Source organism: Zingiber officinale, chromosome 4A, assembly GCF_018446385.1.
Source record: "Zingiber officinale cultivar Zhangliang chromosome 4A, Zo_v1.1, whole genome shotgun sequence".
Lineage (NCBI taxonomy): Eukaryota > Viridiplantae > Streptophyta > Magnoliopsida > Zingiberales > Zingiberaceae > Zingiber > Zingiber officinale.
Window position 1 is genome coordinate 134177273 of NC_055992.1, and position 18661 is coordinate 134195933.

Consider the following 18661-nt stretch of genomic DNA (forward strand, 5'->3'; position numbering starts at 1 on the left):
TCCAGGCGCCCGGAGCAGCATATAAAAGAAGCCCCAGGCAGGAGCTTCAACACATCAGTCTTCTGAGAACTCTGAGTCCAATCACTCTGCTGCTCTGCGCTCCAACAACGTTCACAAAGCTCCGACGACTCACTCCGACTCTCCTTTTAATTCATTGTTTGTCAGTTAGCTTTGTTTTCTTTCTTTTCATTAGCAATATTTGTACGTAAATTCTAATTATCCGAATTGCTAGTGAATTGCCCAACGAAGGTACTCAAGGAGTACGAGCCTTCGAGTAGGAGTCATCACAGGCTCCGAACGAAGTAAAAATCAACCGTGTTCATTTCTTTACTTCCTTACTTTTCCGCTGCGTTTTAACTCGAGATTTTCGAATCGATATTCACCCCCCCTCTATCGAATCTAACGGTCTTACAGATATTTTGTTAATTGGCAACAATGTCAAGGTATTATCGAACGTAAGGGTATGGTTGTCCAAACAATTTGATATGAAGAACTTGGGAGAATGTGCACACATTCTTGGAATCAAAGTTATAAGGGATCCCAAGAAAAGAATGTTGTGTCTATCCCAAGCTTCATATATAGATACGGTCCTTGCTCGTTTTAGCATGCAGAATTCCCAGAAAGGTTTCTTACCTTTTAGGCATGGAGTAGCCTTATCTAAAGAGATGTCTCCGAAGACATCAAAGGAGATGGAGGAAATGGAGGCAGTGCCTTATGCTTCGACTGTAGGAAGCCTTATGTATGCAATGCTGTGTACGAGACCTGATATCTATTTTGTCATGGGCATGGTCAGCAGATATCAGAGTAACCCTGGACAAGGACATTGGACTACGGTAAAGCATATATTGAAGTACCTGTGAAGGACTAGAGATTATATGCTAGTTTACCAAGCAGACTAGTTGCTCCCTGTGGGTTACATGGATTCGGACTTCCAATCAGATAGGGACAATAGTAAGTCAACATCAGGCTATATGTTTACTCTAGGAGGTGGAGCCATTGCATGGAGGAGTGTTAAGCAGAAATGCGTCTCGGACTCAACCATGGAAGCTGAGTATGTGGCAGCCTCTGAGGCAGCCAAAGAAGTTGTATGGCTCAGGAAATTTCTAATGGACTTAGATGTGATTCCTGGTTTGCCCAAGATCATCACAATTTATTGTGATAATAGCGGTGCATTTGCAAACTCAAAGGAACCACGAGCTCATAAGGCAAGTAAACATATTGAGCGTAAGTACCACCTGATACTAAACATCGTCAAGCGAGGAGAAGTTGTCGTCGCCAAGATTGCATCAGAAGATAACCTAGCAGATCCTTTCACAAAGGCCCTTCCGGCGAAAGCTTTTGATCGGCATGTGGAGGGGATGAGAATCAGATGTAAGGCAACAGATATGGCAGCTTAGTCATTTAGTATAAGTGGGAGATTGTTGGAGTGTATACTAAAAGCCTAGCTTTTGTAAATATTTATTTGTTAAAATAAAAGAATCACATTGGTCAATATCTGCATTTATTTATTAAATGTAATTGTTCAATTAATTTATATAGTAGACAACATGGAGTGTGGTGTCACACTCAGAAGATCATGTTGTCGGTTCTCTATAAATTATAAACAGTTGCTCGCGACTAAGATAGAAAGGAACAAACTATCAGTATAGTCGTAGTGTAATTAAGTATTAGTTTATCTTGACTAATAAATTACACTGATACACTTTAAGTGTATTGAGTAGGATCATTTAGGTATGTTCTTTTTGTACTGACTTAGTAAAAGAACTAGACCTTAGTTATTATGGAAGTGTGTGCTCTTAATCTTAATATAATAACAAACACATATATTTAATATTTATTTCTTTGACTTATCAAAGGGTGAGGTTTAGCTCGATAAATCAATATGCCCGATAAGTTGGGAAATGATATTACTTATAGTGTGTGTTATTGATTATAGAAGGAATCTGTGTCCTAGTTATCTAGGTTGAGAATGTCCCCAAGAGGAGCTCATAAGGATTGCCATGTTAAACCCTGCAGGTGGACCTAGTCCGACATGACAATAAAGTTGAATGGTACTACTCTTGGAGCTAGATATTAATTAAGTGAGTTGTTAGTAACTTACTTAATTAGTGGACATTCGTAATCTTAAACACAGGGAGACTAACACACTCATGATAAGAAGGAGCCCATAATGTAATTTGGGATTGGTGCGGTAGTACGGTAATAACTCTCTAGTGGAATGAGTTATTATCGATGAACTTGAGTTGTGTGTTCGGGGAGAAGACGGGATACTCAAGCTCATCGGAAGGCCAAAACCAATTTCTCCTCTAGGTCCCTGTCGTAGTCTCATTATAGCCTCAAGTCCATCCAAATGTAAGACTCTTCTTGGTGTCCAAGAAGTGGGCCGGTCCAATGCTTGGTGACCAAGCAAGGGCCGACCACATCCTCTCCTATAGGGTTCGGCCCTTTGCTTGGTGACCAAGCATGAAGGGATCGGCCACAATAATTCAAAAAGGGAGGGCTGTTTTGAATTTTTAAAATCTTCTCTTTGTAGAAAACTATAAGTTTTAAAAGAGATATTTTAATTTTTAAAACTTTCCTTATTTAAATTAGGCCACATGTTTAAATAGAGAGTTTAAAAGATTTTAAAACTTTCCTTTTTTAACAATCCTCATGGTTTAAGGAAAAAAAGGAAAAGAAGTTTTAAAATTTAAATTTTCTATCACCATGTTAAAAAAGGAAATTTTATAAGAGAAGTTTTAAATTTTAAAACATGGTTAGAACTTTCCTTTTTTAACTCTTACTTTAGGAAAGAGAGCTTGTAAAATTTTATAAGAATTTTTCTTGTAAAATTTTATATAAAAAATATTATTTCTTTCTCTTGTGGGGGCCGACCAACCTTGCTTGGTGCCTAAGCAAGGTGGCCGGCCATATTAGAATAATAAAATCATCATCCAATTAATTTTGGTGATTGATTCAATCAAGAGGAAAGAAAAGGAAAAATAAAAGGAAAAAGGAAAAATTAGAGGAAGATTTTAATTTTTGTAAAAATTCTTCCCTTATTTGTCTTGGGCAAGTAATATAAAAGAAGGGGTGAGGAGGCCTTATGTTACAACAATTCTTATTCTTTTGTTTGGAGACCTTGGTGTGGCCGACCCTCTCCCTTTCTTCTCTCTTTTCCCTTTTGCTCTCTTCTCCTTGTGGTGGTGGTGGTGGCCGGATTTTACAAGAAGAGGAATGAGGCTTTTGGGTGGTGTTCATCTTGGAGGATCGTCGCCCACACGATGTCCAAGGCGAGGCGAGGAATACGACAGAAAATCTCGAGGTCATTAGCATACAAAGAGAAAGTATAATTAGCAATTATTTTCCGCATCATGCTAGTTTTTCTCTTTGTAAGAATTCTAAATACAAGAGGTAATTAGATCTAGTTTTTCGAATTTATTTTTTGAGTTTGTGTTTTCTTCTTTTTTGAACTTGTGATTCAATTGTTCCTTTTGGTTAACCTAGAGTTATTTAAGGAAATAAATATTAGCTTTCCTTAAAAGGCTTTGCCTAGGCGGTGGTGGTTGCTCCCATATCCAAGAAGGCCATGTGCCTCGCCATGTAGTCCTGGAAGTCAATTTTGGAAATTAATATTTATGGACTTAATAACCTAGGTAGATTTGAATCAATAGTGTTAAGTTCCGTTTGCGATTCAAATCTAAACTATTAAGAACATATAAGTTAAATTTGGAATCAATGATGTTAAGTTCTGTCTGCGATTCCTGATTTAACTTCTAAAGAACACAATAGGTTATTTAAGGAAAGGTTCGACACTTGTACAAAAATTTTGTACAGTGGAACCGGTACATTTTCCTAGGATTAACCAACAGGTGGCCGATAAGAGGGGGAGGTGAATTGTCCTGCACAAATAAACTCAACCCTTTTTCGACTTATAACTTAATTAAGAACACTTATAATAAAAGTTAAGAGACTAATTAAATAGAAAAAGATACAAGGAGAATTACTTAGTTTGCAATCAGAAGATTGCTAATTTAAGGAAAATGAAGCACATTTTATGAAGATCTCTTTTGGGCAGAGTAACCTCTTACTGTTGGATTGTGAATTCGATAGAGGAGGGGGGGGTGAATATCGATTAAAATTTTAAGTGAGTAAATACGCAGCGGAAATAGGTAAAAGAGAAAGAATGACACAAGTAGTTTTTTACTTAGTTCGGAGCCTGTGTCGACTCCTACTCCAAGGTCCGCACACAAGGGTGTTGGTGCAATATTCCCTAGGTCAAGGTTGACCTGTTTGACTGGGCTTGAAGTGAGTCAAGCTCGAGTCTTGATGATTGGGTTTCGATGTTTGACGATCCTTGCAGACAACACATGAAGATTGCAGGTGCAATTGTTCATGTGGGAAGATTGGGAAGGAGAGTCAAGTAGGTCAAGGTTGACTGGATACTTGACTGAAAATCCTAGTGAGTGAAGCTAGGTGAAAGTCCTGGTGAGTGAAGCCAGGCAGAAGGAAGTCCTGGTGAGTGAAGTCAGGCAGATGGAAAGTCCTGGTGAGTGAAGCCAAGCAGAAGGAAATCCTAGTGAGTGAAGCTAGGTGAAAGTCCTGGTGAGTGAAGCCAGGCAGAAGGAAACCCTAGTGAGTGAAGCTAGGTGAAAGTCCTGGTGAGTGAAGTCAGGCAGATGAGAAGACCTAGTGAGTGAAGCTAGGCAGAAGGGAAACCCTGGTGAGTGAAGCCAGGTGAAAGTCCTAGAGAGTGAAGCTAGGCAAGAGGAAAATCCTGGTGAGTGAAGCCAGGTGAAAGACCTAGTGAGTGAAGCTAGGCAATTGGGAAAGTCCTGGTGAGTGAAGCCAGGCAAGAGAAATCCAGATGGGTCAAGGTTGACCAGACATCTGGTGTAAGTCCAAGTAGGTAAAAGGGATTGACCGGATACTTGGCACGAGGAGAAAAGTCCAAGTGGGTCAAAGGGATTGATCAGACACTTGGTGAGAGAGTCCTAGCTGGTCAAGGTGACCAGATGCTAGGTATGATGTACCAACAGGTCAAGGTCGACCGGATGTTGGTTTGGGGGGTTTGGGACTTTGTTTTGGACAAAAACCAGCATCTGGATCGATCAGCCGATCGATTGGCTGGAGCCTAATCGATCGACCGATCAATTGGGGAGTCCCCGCGAGAAGCCTTCGTCCCAATCGATCAGTGGATCGATTGGGAGGCAATCGCGAACGCACAGAAGCCTGCTTGATCAGAGGTCCCAATCGATCAGTGGATCGATTGGGAAGCTGCGATTTGTCGCGACAAGACCTGGATCAATCAGCCGATCGATCCAGGCAAATTTCCAGAGCACAGAGGCGCTTTGGATCGATCAGTTGATCGATCCAAAGCCTCCCCGATCGATTGGGAGCAATCCAATCGATCGGGATCCGACTGTTGGCGCAGATAAAGGCCGTTGGCGTGCAACTTCTTCGGCAGAACTTATGACATTCATCTCCGATCTTCACCAGCGACTCCACAGCATCTCTTAAGGTTCAGATCGCCAGTTCTTGAAGGATCTTGGAGAGACATCCAAGTCAAGAGGCGAGAACACAAGAAGAAGGAAAGGCTAGAGTTAGGGTTTTCAGCTGTAAAACCTGTAAGATTTCTTGTATTTGTTTTTCACTGTGCTTTCTTCTTGTATTGAGAGATTGTAAGGCTTCTTCGCCTTTGGTAGTTACCATAAAGAAGTGTTATTCATAGTGGAGGGTGCGTGAGTGTGTGGATCCTTGGATTAGTCACCTCTTGTGAGGTGGATACCAAGTAAAATCCATTTGTTAGCGTTGTTGTAGTTGTTTCTTATATTTCCGCTGCACATCTTTGAAGAAACAAGCAACGTCAAGCACTGAGCACGTGCCGAGCTATTCACCCCTTCTAGCTCCATATTTGGTCCCAACAAGTGGTATTAGAGCGAGGTCGCTCTTCACCGGAATCATCGCCGGAAGGGGCAAACATAACAAGAAGAGCAAGAGGGTGAAGAAGTTGGAGCAAAATTATCAAAGTCAAAGAATTCAAGAAGCTCAACTTTAAGATGCAATTCTAAGATGGACTTGGTTTTGACACAAGGGTGACTCCACCGTACACATCTATAAGCTTTGATTCATGGAGATCAAGAATCAAAAACTTCTTGATGATGGAGATAGAACAATGGTTTGCTCTTATAGAAGGCTTCGAAGCTCCAACAAACTCAAAGGGCAAAGTCCTCAAGAAAAGCAAATGGAGCCAATAACAAATCCAAAGATGTGAGGCCAATGATAAAGTGACCAAGCTTTTGGTCAATCTATTGCCTAGCCACATTCTTGGAAAAATTGGAGAGTTCAAGGATGCTAAGGAGCTTTGGAGCAAATTAGCATCAATTTATGAGATCCCCTCCACTGTACCAATCCAAGAAAAATCTAAAGAGGGTGACTCATTGGATCAAAATAAAGAGAAAGAGAACTCCGAAGTTGAGAGATGCTCAACTTCTAAAGAAGAGGAAGTCCAAGAAGCTTCATCTTCAAAGGAATGCAATGAAGAGGGCAAGGAGGAAGCATACTCCTTGTTCCATGTACAAGATGAAGATGAAGAAGTCTCCACCTCTAGGATTGAGGGGGAGCAATTTTTTGTGACACCGGATCTAGAAGAAGGAGAAGTCTCCACATCCGGGTCAAGAAGAGAAGAGGATGAAGAAGCTTCCACCTCCACAAATCAAGTCATATCTATTGGGGGAGAATCATCATCGGATCAAGAGGAAGCCTCCACATCCCGATCCAAAGGAGAAGAAGACACCCCTACACAAGAAGGTATAAATAGTTCATTTAAAAATAAAAATCATATTATATGTTTTGAGTGTAGGGAAAAAGGGCATTACAAAAGTGAATGCCCTAAATTGGCCAAGAAGAAGGGTCAAGTGGCATAAAAGGGCAAGGAGAAGCCCAAGGAGACCGCTCCCGGAGCAAAAAAGGGCAAGAAGCACATTGTGTGCTTTTTGTGCAATCAAAAGGGACATTACCGGAGTCAATGTCCCAAGGGGAAGAAGGCGGTCAAGGCTCAAGGAGGAAGCACAATTCAAGGGGGAACCTCCAAGGTAAAAAGGAAGGTATCATTCATTGAACCTATCCCCTTAAATAATGGTAAAAAGCATGATAGTTCTAATTTATATCATTTTAATGCTATTTACCAAAAGAATAGAAAGCATGATGTTATTAAAGAAAATCATGTGGCTCTCCATGCTAAGACTACCAAACCTAGGACTAGGAAGGTAGGTAAGAGTCTAGGGAATAACACTAAGAATTTTAGCTACAAGCCTAAAAACAAAAATGCTCATGGACTTAATGGAAAACCAAAAACTAAGGACTTAGTGATGGAAAATCAAGTCTTGAGGTCAAGACTTGACAAACTAAAAAAGACCCTAAAAAGGATGAAAAATATCCTTAAAGGGTAAAATGAGCAAAATCTAGGTTTAGGACAACAAGGGTCATCCAAGGGCCATAGAGGTTTGGGATACAAACCTAAAACCAAAAAGGATGTACCTACTTATCATAGAGTTCCATATAGTTATGGGACAAACCCTAGGTCTAGTGGTCAAGTCAAGAATACTAGGGAGGTTATCCCTAAGAGTATTTTTACAACAAATGTGACTAAGACTTCTAAGAAGTCTAAGAAAGTCACTAATAAGGTCACAAGGGAAGCAATCCCTAGAGTTGACCTAGAAAAGGTGACCAAGGCTTCTAAGAAGCCAAACAAGGTCACTAGGAAGGTATCTAGGGAAGTTATCCCTAGTGAGTACCTAGAGCATCCAAGGAGCACCAATAGATTTTGGGTTCCTAGGAGCATCTTCTCTACCCCATAGATGTGTTAGAGAGTGTCAACTCTAAGTGGAAGGGTAGTTAACCCAATCATGATGAAGTTGACACTCAAAGAGCATTTTCAAGGTTATTATTAACCTTTGAAAATGAAAAGAATAAAGGGTTTACTCTTGGAAAGAGTAAAATGTGTCATATTTTGAGAAATTGGATAAAAATTTTAAATGACACAATTTGATAAAATCATAAGAACTACCAAGTTGGGATTTTGGTATGTTCTTAGGAAGTTAAATGCAAACTTAAGCCTTAACTCAATTGATTTACTCTTTGAAAGAGTAAAATGTGCCAAAATTTGAGAAGTATTGATTTTATTTTAAAAATGGCACATATTGGGAAAACATAAGGAAATACCAAGTTGGGATTTTGGTATTTTCTTAGTGCTACTCTTGTGGGAAAATGGAATATGCTAACACTTGAGGAATAAGCTTAATTTCAATTGGCATAAGTTAATCAAGAGAACTAGAAATGCCAATTTAGGTTTTGGCATTGTCTTGGAGCGTTTAGAGGGCAATCTAGGTTTATTTTTTAACTTAACTAAGGTTTAAGGACACTTAGAAATCTAGGTATTTTATTTATGCTAAACCTTGCCATGATTGTTTGCCCATTATATGCCATGACATCATGTTTATTTTTGCATTCATATTTTATTATGAAAAACATAAAAATACCATGTCATGACATACATACATCATGTAGTTATAGGAAACTTTCTTTTGAAAATTATTTCTTTTTGATGTATGCCATAACATTATCATGCATTATGTTTATTTCCTTGCAATTAAGGACTAATGACATTAATTAATAAGTAACATCCTCGGTGGATGTCTATTATTCAAAAATACCTAGATAGATATGCATGATCTCTAGATTAGGGCAAAACCAACTTTACATCTCACAAAGACCCATAAGGTGACTTGTATGTGTTTTAGTGCACATTAGATACAAGTGAGATGTTAGGATGATAAACAAAACTCAAGATGTTGATTTAGTGCACTTTTTTTGGGTTTTAGGTTCATCAAAACACATAGTTATGTATTTTTCCATCATTGGGAAAGCTAATGTACAAGTCATGTGCATTAAGCCCAAGGAATATGGTGGGATATTGGTTCTGAAAATGATTTTAAAATACTTTTGGAAAACCTTGATGAAGAATATCTTTTGATAGTGATCATCATTGAATAGTTGAGCACAAACTAAAAGAAAACACTAAAGTTTTAGCAAATTCTCTAGTTTGTGTTAATCTTTGAAAATATAGAGTATTTTCTTAGAAAACTATTTTTCCATGATAATATATAGCCTAAATAATGTCTACAATGATTTTTATGATTTTTGAAATTTCGTAGAATTTTCTAGGGATTTCTGAAATTGGCTAGAATCGAATTTCAGCAATTTCAGGTCTCCAATCGATCACCCGATCGATTGGAGTGCCTCAATCGATCAGCCGATCGATTGAGAAGGCTATTCTCGCGAGCAGAAGCTCGCTGGATCGATCAGTCGATCGATCCAGATTGGCTGAATCGATCAGTGGATCGATTCAAGACAGTTCAATCGATTGGGACCCAACTCCAATCGATTGGGACCCAACTCCAATCGATTGAGGAAGCTGATTTTGGCTGGGAAAGCCTAATTTCAGCATTCCAAACCTTGTTTAGTCTAGGAAACCATTCCTAATTCCTTGAAATACATTTGTATACATAAAAAGGGTGTTTTCATGTTGAAAACAAGGATGGATTGGTTGAGGAAGACTAACTTGAAGTTTAGGTTGAGGTTTGCGTCAAATTTTGAACATTTGAACCTCTAAACTTCTATGTTTGAGTTTCCTAAAGGTTTAGGGATTCCAAGTCATTGTTGGTGCAATGACAGAAGGTACGACCATGTCTTTAGGGGGAGGTACTTCTTAAGGACATGAAAATTATTTTTCATACACCATGGAAGGTGGTTAACATTCTTTTAGAGAAAATGCTCAAGGTTGGGCATTGGGATTTAATGGGGAGTGGATATCCTCATTGTTTAAGTGGTGTTTGCTCATGGATGAGCATTCGATACAAATGAAGGGTATGGGACCTTCATTTGGGTGATTCAAGTGGTTAATGCTCAAGGATGAGCATTTAATGATAATGAAGGGTATGAGACCTTCGTTATCGGGTTGATCACAACGAGTGAAGTTGTGAACAACGTTGAGTAACTCTTCAGGGGGAGAGTTTGTTTTTGATGTGTGCCCAAAGATGGGGGCATGTGTGTGATGTGTGTCAATAGGGGGAGAATGCATGGTTAAGTTAGGCCTTCAGTACCTAAAGGGGGAGTTTGCCCTCTAGAAAAGGAGGAGAATGAATGGAACCATCATTCACATATTGGCATGAAGGGAGTTGAGGCTATGGGATTAGCCTAATTTCCTAACTTAACAAGCGGTATTGTCAAACATAAAAAAGGGGGAGATTGTTGGTGCAATATTCCCTAGGTCAAGGTTGACCTGTTTGACTGGGCTTGAAGTGAGTCAAGCTCGAGTCTTGATGATTGGGTTTCGATGTTTGACAATAATTACAGATAACACATGAAGATTGTAGGTGCAATTGTTCATGTGGGAAGATTGGGAAGGAGAGTCAAGTAGGTCAAGGTTGACTGGATACTTGACTGAAAATCCTAGTGAATGAAGCTAGGTGAAAGTCCTGGTGAGTGAAGCCAGGCAGAAGGAAGTCCTGGTGAGTGAAGCCAGGCAGAAGGAAGTCCTGGTGAGTGAAGCCAGGCAGATGGAAAGTCCTGGTGAGTGAAGCCAGGCAGAAGTAAATCCTAGTGAGTGAAGCTAGGTGAAAGTCTTGGTGAGTGAAGCCAGGCAGAAGGAAACCCTAGTGAGTGAAGCTAGGTGAAAGTCCTGGTGAGTGAAGCCAGGCAGATGAGAAGACCTAGTGAGTGAAGCTAGGCAGAAGGAAAATCCTAGTGAGTGAAGCCAGGTGAAAGTCCTAGTGAGTTAAGCTAGGCAGGAGGAAAATCCTGGTGAGTGAAGCCAGATGAAACACCTAGTGAGTGAAGCTAGGCAATTGGGAAAGTCCTGGTGAGTGAAGCCAGGCAAGGGAAATCCAGATGGGTCAAGGTTGACCAAACATCTGGTGAAAGTTCAAGTAGGTAAAAGGGATTGACCGAACACTTGGCATGAGGAGAAAAGTCCAAGTGGGTCAAAGGGATTGATCAGACACTTGGTGAGAGAGTCCTAGCTGGTCAAGGGTGACCGGATGCTAGGTATGATGTACCAACAGGTCAAGGTTGACTGAATGTTGGTTTAGGGGGCTTGGGACTTGGTTTTGGGCAAAAACCAGCATCTGGATCGATCAGCCAATCGATTGGCTGGAGCCCAATCGATCGGCCAATCGATTGGGGAGTCGCGAACGCACAGAAGCCTGTTGGATCGATCAGTTGATCGATCCAGAGGTCCCAATTGATCAGTGGATCGATTGGGAAGCTGCGATTTATCGTGACAAGCCCTGGATTGATCGGCTCCGATCGATCCAGGCAAATTTTCATAGCACAGAGGTGCTTTGGATCGATCAATTGATCGATCCAAAGCCTCCCCGATCGATTGGGAGCAATCCAATCGATCGGGATCCGACCGTTGGCGCAAATAAAGGTCGTTGGTGTTCGTCTTCTTCGGCAGAACTTACGGCATTCATCTCCGATCTTTACCAGCGACTCCACAGCATCTCTTGAGGTTCAGATCGCCAGTTCTTGAAGGATCTTGGAGAGACATCCAAGTCAAGAGGTGAGAACACAAGAAGAAGGAAAAGCTAGAGTTAGGGTTTTCAGATGTAAAACCTGTAAGATTTCTTGTATTTGGTTTTCCTTATGCTTTCTTCTTGTATTGAGAGATTGTAGGGCTTCTCCGCCTTTTGTAGTTACCATAAAGGAGTGTTATTCATAGTGGAGGGTGCGTGAGTGTGTGGATCCTTGGATTAGTCACCTCTTGTGAGGTGGATACCAAGTAAAATCCATTTGTTAGCGTTGTTGTAGTTGTTTCTTGTATTTTCGCTGCACATCTTTGAAGAAACAAGCAACGTCAAGCACTGAGCACGCGCCGAGCTATTCACCCCCCCTCTAGCTCCATATTTGGTCCCAACAAAGGGTACTTTCGATGGGCAATCCACTAGCAATTCGAAATAATCGTTACAATTAAAGTATCATAATACTAATAGAAAAACAATACTAACAAAAGGGAAGAATTAAAAGAACAGCGCGTTGTCAGAGTATCTTCGCAGCGTCGCAGGAGCACAAGAGAGCGAATCGTGAGTTGTTGTGATGACTCCAACCTTTACCCTCCTTATATAGGAGGTTCGGAGCACCTAGAACCTCCAGGGCGCCCTGAATATGACGTAGCCGAGCCAACCAGGGCGCTCCACGTGGCGAAATGATGTTGTGGATAAAATTCACCTCCGGGCGCCCGGATCCCTCCCAGGTGCTCGGACCTCCAGGCGCCCGGACCACTCTTCTCCAGAAAATCCTTCTCCTGCAAGAAAGAGTTAGTCCGAGGCAAAATGAAAATAATATTATCCTGCAAAACAAAGTGTTAGCACAGTTTAAAGTTAACAAATAGAGTATTAGCTAGATTCCGTCTCCTCGAGACCAGAATCTAGTCACGATCTCGACTTAGATATCCGAAATGGGTCTAAGTCGGATCGATGCCTAATGTTCCCTTCCCGGGAACACATCCTCACAGTCACTCCCCTCCAGTGACTTACCTCCACTTACCTGCTAGACGTCCGGTCAGCCCTTCGACCCGTCTGGGCTTCGTGCCAGCTATCCGGTCAGCCCGTCGACCTAGCTGGACTTCATGCCAAACGTCCGGTCAGCCCGTCGACCCATTTGGACTTCGTACCAGACATCAGGTCAGCCCATCGACTTGTCTGGGCTTCTCCTGCACACTCGATCAGAGTGTCAGATAACAACGAAACTAACTTAACCTATTTTGTCATTCATCAAAACTTGAGTTAGACCGTTAGTGCTAACCGCATCAACAATCTCCCCCTTTTTGATGCAATGACAAACTGGTTAAGTTAGTCAAAAATATGCAAGTAAAAACAAGCATAAGATTGTTAAGTTAGCCTTTTTAAATTTTGTTGTTTTTGTTGTTTGTTTAACTTGTTTAACTAACTTAAACATTTTTTTGTTTAACTTGTTTAACTAACTTAAACCACCTAACCCTCCCCCTTTGGCATTCATCAAAAAAATTAAAATAGACTAAATTATAATTAAAAATGTAAGGAAGTACAGAAAAGTCTAGAAATGTAAGTCAGATTAACTTGAGGGAGTTGAAAACATAGAATATTTTATTTAAAATCTTAGTTAAAAAATAACTAAGTTTTAAGGCTTTAGAAAGATAACTTTTGAACTTGTAAAAGTTTGCAAATGGAACCTAATTTCCGAAAATAAGCTTTGCAAACATAATATTCAAATATAGCATTTTAAAAAAAATGATTATTAGGACTAAGTCCAATTTTCAAATCAAGTTTTCAAAACTGAATGGGATTTTAGTTTTCAATATTCAGTTTGTAAAATCTAATTTTCAAAAACTAACTTTTGAAACTAAGTAAAATCTCTTTTCAAACCTAAGTTTGTAACCTCCAATTTTCGAAATATATTTTTAAAACCAAGTAGCATATAATTTTCAAAATGAAGTATGAAAAAGCTAAGTTACAAAACAGAATAAAGTTTAAGCTTGTAAGATTCAATTTTCAAACATAAGTTTGTAAGTTCTAAATTTCAAAACTAATTTTATTATATTTTCAAAATATGTTTGAAAAAGCCAAATTTTCAAAACTAAGTTTAAAGGAATATGAATTTCAAAATTAAATTTTGAACATATTAGAGTTTGAAAATAACATTAATTTTCAAATCTAAGTTTAAACAATTTTAACTTTCAAAACTAATTGAAAAATCCAAAAATATTTTTAAAACATTTAGTTTTAACCTTACTTAAGAGATATTTTTTAAAAATTAATTTTAAAATAAGTATAAAAATAATTAATCCTCCCCCTGAACTTGACATTACAAAATCTGTCTAACCAGTTAGCTACTTACTGACTGTTAGATGATAGCAGCTTTCACTTGGTTAGTCAAGTTAAGTCTAATTGTAATCAGTCAGTGTTTGACTAAACTGAATGACTTAACTTGATTAATGTCTCTTTGGTATTTAACGCCCAGACTTATGTCGATGCACTGAAATAAGCATCTTAAGTCCAGGCAATTTGCCTATGCATCTCACCCCTTTCTATGTTCGATAATCACAAACAAGGGAATCCTAGGGTGTTGGTGAGATGCTCAAGTACTAGTCCTAGGTGAACATGCTTTCTAAGGGATTGTTCTAATCTAAGGCTAAAACTGATTTAAAAATTCTAGAAGTGGAAGATTTAAAAAATAAAAATTTTATCCTAGAATTTGAAAATACTATTTTAAAGAAAAAATAATTTTGCAGTTTAAAAATCCTAGTCTATTAAACACATCCCTAATTTTCTGCGTAGATTACTAAACTCACTTTCAGGGAGGGGTTTGGTAAATATGTCAGCTAAATTAGATTTGGACTCAATGTATTTGAGTTCAATGTCTTCTTTAGTGGCATATCCTTGGTAAAGTGGTGCATAATTTTAATGTGTTTGGTTCTGGAATGATGCACAAGATTTTTTGTTAAATTAATTGAGCTAATATTATCAATTAATACTTTTACATTTGTAATGTTTAAGTTAAAGTCTTTTAAAGTGTGCATTATCCATAATAGTTATGCAACGCATTCTCCTATGGCTATATATTCTGACTCAGTTGTAGACAGAGCAACACGGTGTTGCTTTCTGCTAAACCAGCTGACAAGTGATGGACCTAGTAGTTGACATCCACCACTTATGCTCTTGCGGTCTAATTTACATCCAGCGTAATCTGAGTCAGAATACCCTATTAATTCAAAATTATTAGTTCTAGGATACTAAATTCCTATATTTGTTGTTCCTTTAAGGTATCTAAAGATTCGTTTGACTTGAGTTAAATGAGATTCTTTAGCACAGGTTTGGTATCTAGCACACATACTTACGGTAAATAAAATATCGGGTCGACTTGCAGTTAAGTACAGTAGGCTAACTATGACACTCCTATAGTATTTTAAGTCAATTGATTTTCCATTTGGGTTATCATTTAGAATAGTGTTAACTGCCATGGGTGTTTTTATTTCTTTAGTATTTTCCATTCCAAATTTTTTAAGCAGTTTTTTGGTATATTTTTGTTGATAAATATAATTTCCCTCATTCGTTTATTTGATTTGCAATCCTAAAAAGTAAGTTAATTTTCCTACTAAACTCATTTCAAATTCTTGTTCCATTAAGTTTGTGTTATCTTCTAAAAATTCTGAATTAGTTGAGCTAAAAATTATATCATCTACATAGATTTGGGCTATAAATATGTCCTCTTTTATTAATTTAACAAATAAGGTTGGGTCAATTTGACCCTAGTTAAACCCTTTGGATATTAGGTAAGAGGTTAACCTTTCATACCAGGCCCTGAGTGCTTGCTTAAGTTCGTATAAGGCTTTCTTTAATTTAAAGACGTAGTCAGGGTGCTCTAGACATTCAAACCCAGGTGGTTGACCTACATAGACTTCCTCTTTGATCATCCCATTTAGAAAGGCGGATTTAACGTCTATTTGATATAGTCTGAACCCTTTATGGGCTGCATAACTGAGTAACATTCTAATGGATTCTAGTCTAGCTACTGGGGCATAAGTTTCATCATAGTCAAGTCCTTCAACTTGACTAAACCCCTTAGCGACTAGCCTAGCTTTATTTCTAGTAATTTCCCCAGTTTCAATTAATTTATTTCTAAATACCCATTTTGTTTATATTATTTTCTTATTTTTGGGTGGTGGTACTAAGTCTCACACTTCATTACGTTCAAATTAAGCTAGTTCTTCTTGCATAGCTATGACCCAGTCTGGGTCAAGTAATGATTCAGCTATGGTTTTAGGTTCAATTTTTGAAATCAGAGAAATTTAACTTAGGTTTCTAAAAGACGACCTAGTCTGAACCCTTAAGTCTGGATCACCAATTATATGATCAATTGGATGGTTGGGGTTGACTCTTATAGTTCTGGGCGGTTGATTTTCTAAAGGTTCTTCTTCTTCGTGATCATTGGTTCCTTCCTGATTACTTTTTTCTTGAATAAATTCAATTGGTTGAGGTTGGGTTTGCTCTAGGTTTTGTTTGGATTCATCAAATTTTACATTGGTAGTTTCTTCAATTCTTAATGTAACCTTATTATATATTCTGTACCCCCTACTGTTTAGGGAGCATCCTACAAAGATTCCATCTTCTACTTTATAGGTGAATTTTCTTAAGTGTTCTCTTGTGTTTAAAATGAAGGTTGGGCACCCAAATACCTTAAAATATTTTATATTTAGTTGTTTATTATAATAAATTTTGAAAAAGGTTTTATTATGTGTTTTATTTATTGTTGTTCTATTTTGCACATAGCAGGCTGTACTGACAGTTCTGCCCAAAAATATTTAGGTAGATTATATTCATTCAGCATAGTTCTAAAGGCTTCAAGTAAAGTTCTATTTTTTCTTTCTACTATTCCATTTTGTTGGAGAGTTTTAGGACACGAGAATTCGTGATGATATCCATTTTTAAGACAAAATTTATTAAGGTTATGATTTTTAAATTCTCCCCCATTGTCACTCCTAATTCTTTTAATTTTAAGGTCTTTTTCATTTTCAACTTGTTTGCAAAAGTTTATAAAAATTTCAAAGGTTTCATCCTTATTTTTAAAGAATTTTACCCAAGTGAACCTAGAATAGTCGTCTATTATTACTAGGTAATATAAACTGTCATTTATTGATTTGACCTCATGAGAGTCAAACAAGTCTAAGTGTAGAAGTTCTAGTATTGAGTTGGTTTGAGTTTGATTAGTTGGGTTGTGAGTAGATTTTGTTTGTTTACTTTGTTGACAAGCATTACACATTGTTGAGTCTAAGTTCGGTAATTTTGGTAAACCTCTAACTAATCCATTTAATTTGTTTATATTTTTAAAATTTATGTGTGACATTCTTCTATACCATAACCAAGTTTCTTCTTTCTGTGTTAAATAACACTTAAATGAAGAAGTTGTTAAGTTAATCGCCTAGATGTTATCTTTTCTAAACCCTTTTAGACTTATCGTAGGGTTATCTAGGTGTTTGATTAGACATTCTGAAGATAAGAACCTAACCTTATACCTAGTGTCACACAATTGACTAATACTTAAGAGATTATATTTGGAATTTTCAACAAATAAAATATTTGTAATAATGAAGTCAATTTTAAGTTCAACATTACCTATATCAATTACCTTGAGTTTGCCATTGTTTCCAAAGTTGAGTGAATTTGGTGTGATATCCAGTCATATGTTTGGAGCAACCACTGTCCAAGATCCACTTGGTTTCCTACAATAGGTAGGAATTAAGGGTTATTCTATGTTTCAATTTTGTTTAGGTAAGACTATTATTATTATTATTATTATTATTATTATTATTATTATTAAGAGAATTTTCAAAGTAATTTTTAAAGAAATTTTAAAATAAATTTTAAAGTTTTTTTTAAAAAATAAGAATTTTTAAAATGATTTTTTTAAGTTTTTAAAAGAATTTTAAAATGTTTTTTAAAGTTTTTAAAATAATTTTTAAAGTTTTTAAAAGAATTTTTCAAATGATTTTTAAAGTTTTTAAAAAGAGTTTTTAAAATAATTTTTTAAAGTTTTTAAAAATAATTTTCAAAGTTTTTTTAAAAAAATTTTCAAATGATTTTTAAAGTTTTTAAAAAGAATTTTTTTCAAATGATTTTTAAAGTTTTTTATAAAGAATTTTTCAAATGATTTTTAAAAGTTTTTAAAAAGAATTTTTAAAATATTTTTTAAAGTTTTTAAAAGAAATTTTTAAAATGATTTTTAAAGTTTTTAAAAGAATTTTTCAAATGATTTTTAAAGTTTTTAAAAGAGTTTTTAAAATAATTTTTTAAAAATAATTTTCAAAGTTTTTTAAAAGAATTTTTTCAAATGGTTTTTAAAGTTTTTAAAAAGAATTTTTCAAATGATTTTTAAAAGTTTTTAAAAGAATTTTTAAAATATTTTTTAAAGTTTATAAAGAATTTTTTATTTAAATTAAAGTTTACCTCGTCGGGACTGTCGGAAACGAGTACAGACTCATCGTTCGAATCGGGTTCGGACTCGTCTTCCGATTTTTCTTCGAGGGCCATCAGCGTGAGGTGGCTCTGGTGCTTCTGATCTTCGGCCTCCGATTCATCTAAGGAAGAGTCGGCCCAAGTCGCTTTGAGAGCCTTCTTCTTGGATGTCTTTGTCTTGTCGCTCTTCAGTTTTGGGCACTCATTCTTGTAGTGGCCCTTCTTGTTGCATCCGAAGTAGGTCATGTTCCTCGATTCGTTTGGGGAGTTGATCTTTTACAGGTGCTTCTTGCTGAAGCTTTTCTTTTTCCTAGTGAACATTTTCCTTACCAGGTTCACAAAGTATTGTTCGTCTTCAAAATCCTGGTTAGACTCATCCTCAACCTCAGTCTTGTTTTTCGTCCTTTTCTTGGATGAACCTGCAAACAAAGCTACACCTTTCTCGGTCTCGGCGTTAGTTTACTTGTGCAATCCTAATTCGCAAAACAGTTCATCTAATTTTAATTTTGATAAATTTTTTGAAATCTTGTAGGCATCCACGATGGATGCCCACAATGTGTTACGTGGAAAGGCATTTAACGCATACCTTATTAAATCCCGGTTCTCCATTTAATGGCCTATCACGTGGAGTC